We start from the raw sequence: 4,741 nt of genomic DNA, 5'->3' as shown, positions 1-4,741 counted from the left end.
GATGAGTCCAGTGGAGGCGGAGGGAGAAGAAGCGTGAAGGCAGGTGCAGCGGCTCCCTCTCCAGGGTCAATTAGGCGGAGTGATCTTACTGAGCTGCAGTCTTTCAATCTGTTTCTTTTCAATGCTGCAATTCTTTTTTAATATGACTAATACTATTGAAATAGGCTTTATATTGAGCTCTTTGTTTTTACCCTGGGGTTTGTGTGTGTGTACAAACTTAGTGTGCGCTGGTTCCTGACAAAAATTCAATGGGATTTTTACACTGGATTTGGAAGTATTGCAGCTAAGTATAACAATTGAACAGTGCTTTAATGAATTCACAATAGGCTATGGAGACTACATGGTCACACGGTGGCAAAGGTGGCTTAGATGAGGTGATGACAATTTGCTGTCTTACTTGTTTACACCTGCCTTGACATTTCAAAGCTTCAAAATGAAACACACAGGCATCTTCTGACTTGTTTTATGTTTCAGACCACAGTCCACTTGTAACTACATACCTTATTTCAGACATCTAATGAACTGATTAAAAGAACAATTGACTTTGAGACAAGTTCACCGCAAGCAATGGGCTAACGTTTTCCCTTGTTTTACTCATTCCTGCACTACTATATTCCTGTCGGCTTCTCTTTCCGCCTGTGTCCAGAAACAGTTGCTTGGCAACCGGCGGAGACTCCGGGGACTCACTACCCCTGGCCAAGAAACAGTCTATAAACTACTATAATACACATAATTGTTATCCTGTTTTTGTATAGTGCAAATCAATCCGCTTCAGGGGTGCTGGTTGGCAATATAAAAATGACTGTCTAATGCAGTAACCGCTCTACATCGTCAGTACCAAAGGATACCTCTACCGGCATAATTATCCTACACTGTTATAATTATATAACAGTGTAGTTAACCGTGCTGTGAATGTCATGGTGCCTCCTATGGGCCTCCTATGGGCCGTTAATGCATCTTATATTTTGACTTGTCAAAGCAAGACTCTCAATTGGGGAATTTCAAACATTAGCGATGTCTATTTTCCAATTAGATGACCCTAAGGGAACATTGGATGGAATGCATCCATTATTGTTGTGAACACGCTTTTCCTGCTTTTACAAGTCAAAATGCCTGCCTTGAAAACAGTTTTTTGACATATACAATAGGCAACCTCCTAACTCTGAGCAAGATGGAGAACAATAATTACATGGTTATCCATGTTGAGGTTTACAGAATAATGCAGTGTGGTACAACTTTGACCTGATGCCACAATAGATATGGGTCTTTTGAGCAGTACAGGGCTGGCAGTACAAACATGGTCCAGGCTCAATGAAAAGACAAGCGGCCTTTAGCCGGTCTTCGTTCTTTCCCAGTTTCCCAGCCAGAGGATTCACACAATAGCTGAAGGACGATGCTCTTAAATTAGACCCATGAAGACAATGAGAACATTCTCTGCCATCTACTTGCCTCTGTAGAATCAAGTGGAAACACAGGCCTATATTTGGCCCAAATTACATCTCTCCAGCTGGACATTTCATGCCTTTCCCCTACATTTATACAAACGGTGCTGATTTACTTAACTCAGGAATCAGGAAACATTTATTACCAAAATATGCCAAACATACAAGGAATTTGTCTTGGCGGTTGGTGCGCGACAGTAGACAATGTGACAATAGACAAGACAGCAGTGCACAAGTAATAAAATGAAGTAAAATGAAATGCTAATGCAATGGGTTAGTAGAATAAGGCTATGGGTTAGTATAAAACAAGGGAATAAAGTAAAAAATGTTAAATATTAAAAAAGTTAAAAAAAAGATATATTAAGCATAAAGTGCACCAACGAACAAGTAACAAAGTGACGAGTGACGACAAAGTGATGAATTACAGTTAAAGTGACATGTGCAGTGTGAAGGGGAGTGACCGGTGGAATGTTATAGTCAGTCAGTGGGGGACCGGGCTCTGTTGATGAGCCCGACTGCCGATGGGAAGAAACTGTTCGTGTGGCGGGAGGTCTTAGTCCTGATGGACCTCAGGCACCTGCCAGACGGAAGGGGCACAAACAGTTCTTGTCCGGGGTGAGAGGGGTCGGCCACGATCTATTTAGCTCGCTTCAGAGACCTGGAAGTGAGCAAGTCCTGCAGGGACGGCAGATTGCAGTCGATTACCCTCTCTGCAGAGCGGATGACCTGCTGCAGCCTGCCCTTGTCCTTGGCTGTGGCTGCAGCGTACCAGACGGTGATGGAGGAGCAGAGGATGGACTCGATGATGGCCGTGTAGAAGTGGATCATCATCGTCTTTGGCAGGTTGAATTTCTCAGCTGCCTCAGGAAGAACAACCTCTGCTGAGCCTTTTTTGAGATGGAGCTGATGTTCAGCTCCCACTTGAGGTCCTGGGTGATGATGGAGCCCAGGAAACGGAAGGAATCCACAATAGTGACGGGGGAGTCACACAGGGTGATGGGGGAGGGTGGGGCTCTGTTCCGCCGGAAATCCAAAACCATCTCCACTGTCTTTAGAGCGTTGAGCTCCAGGTTGTTCTGACTGCACCAGGACACCAGATGGTCAGACTCCCATCTGTAGGCGGACTCATCCCCACCAGAGATCAGTCCAATGAGGGTGGTGTCATCCGCAAACTTCAGGAGCTTGACGGACTGGTGACTGGAGGAGCAGCTGTTGGTGTACAGGGAGAAGAGCAGAGGGGAAAGAACGCAGCCTTGGGGGGAACCGGTGCTGATGGTCCGAGAGGCTGAGACATGTTTCCCCAGCTTCACGTGCTGCTTCCTGTCAGACAGGAAGTCTGTGATCCACTTGCAGGTGGAGTCGGCACGTGCAGCTGGGAGAGTTTGTCCTGCAGCAGAGACGGGATGATGGTGTTGAAGGCAGAGCTGAAGTCCACAAACAGGATCCTGGCGTAGGTTCCTGGGGAGTCCAGATGCTGGAGGATGTAGTGGAGGGCCATGTTGACAGCATCGTCCACAGACCTGTTGGCTCTGTAGGCGAACTGCAGGGGGTCCAGGAGGGGGTCGGTGAGGGACTTCAGGTGGGTCAGGACTAGCAGTTCAAAAGACTTCATGACTACAGAGGTCAGGGCGACGGGCCTGTAGTCATTGAGTCCTGTGATCCTGGGCTTCTTCCTGGGCTTCTTGGGAAGGTGGAGGCCTTGAAGCAGGCTGGTACGTGGCATGTCTCCAGGGAGGTGTTGAAGATGTCAGTGAACACCGGAGACAGCTGGTCAGCACAATGCTTCAGGGCGTGAGGGGAGACGGAGTCCGGACCGGCTGCCTTACGGGGATTTTGTCTTTTAAAGAGCCGGTTAACGTCTCTCCAGAATAGAGAGGGTCGTTGCTGATGGGGGAGGGGAAGGTGATATAGATGAAGAGGCGTGAGCACCTGATGGGCTGGTGGAGGGAGGGAAGGGGGACTGCAGCAGGTTGGTGGAGCTGTGGGGGATGGGATCAGGACATTGTCTTTCGAATCTGCAGTAGAACTCATTAAGCTCGTCTGTCAGGCGGAGGTCATTCATGGAGTGGGGGGTTTTTGGCTTGTAGTTAGTGAGGTGTTTGAGGCCTCTCCAAACCGAAGCAGTCACTTGCTGAGAACTGTTGTTGGAGTTTCTCAGAGTACAGTCGTTCTCACCACCTTGCTAAACTTGTATTTTGCCTCTGTGTACAAGTCTTTGTCCCCACTCCTAAATGCCTGATCCTTCTGCAGGCGTAGTGTTCTGAGTCCCGCTGTGAACCAGGGTTTGTCGTTGTTGTAACTCACCCTGGTGCATGATGGTATACAGCTGTCCTCACAGAAGCAGGAAGTAGGAAGTTACAGCCTCTGTGAACTCATCCAGACTGTCAGTAGCAGTCCTGAAAACATCCCAGTCTGTGCAGTCAAAGCACGCCCGAAGATCCTCCAGCGCCTCACTGGTCCACTTCTTGAATTCCCTCACCACAGGTTTGCAGAGCTTTAGTTTCTGCCTGTATGCAGGAATCAGATGGACCATGACGTGGTCAGAGTGTCCCAGTGCAGCACGAGGGACGGCGTGATAAGCCCTGCTTACTGTGGTGTAACAGTGATCCAGCGTGTTCTCCTCTCTGGTGGGGCATTTAATAAACTGTCTGTATTTAGGAAGTCCATGGGTGAGATTTCCTTTGTTAAAGTCCCCGAGGACAATAACTAAAGAGTCCGGGTTGGTCCGCTCCACACGCCGTATCTGGTCGGCGAGTGTTCGCTGTGCCTCGTGCACGTTGCCCGCCGGCGGCATGTAAACACCGACCAGGATGAATGAAGCGAACTCACAGGGGGAATAAAAGGGTTTGCAGTTGATGAAAAAAGTTTCCAGATCAGGAGAACAGTGTCACACTCACCTGCCAGCTCAGTTTTCCACACCTGCCCCGCATCCACAATCAGTCACTCTCCTGCCTTCCACACCTGCTTCGCATTCACAATCAGCCCCGCTACATAAGCACTGCACACCCAGCCTGTCATTGCCAGATTGATCTTCGCGTCATGCAAGTCTCTCCAGCACTCTACCTTGGACTGACCTCCCGGTTTCGACCCTGCCTGTTCCCGACCCGTTCGTCTGTCTCCGCCCCGGTGAGCACCTCAGCCTTCTGTCCCCGACCCCGAGTCCTGCCTGAGCGCCTCGGGTTTCTGTTGCCTGCTCCTTGGACTGCCCGGTGCTTCTGCCCCTGTGCTCCGGATCCCCGACCGGCCCAGCGATCGCACCAGCTGTCTCCCGGCATCTCCTCCCCGATCCTGAGGACCGA

Source organism: Gasterosteus aculeatus, chromosome 17 (genome assembly GCF_964276395.1).
Source record: "Gasterosteus aculeatus chromosome 17, fGasAcu3.hap1.1, whole genome shotgun sequence".
NCBI lineage: Eukaryota > Metazoa > Chordata > Actinopteri > Perciformes > Gasterosteidae > Gasterosteus > Gasterosteus aculeatus.
This window is presented reverse-complemented; position numbering follows the sequence as displayed.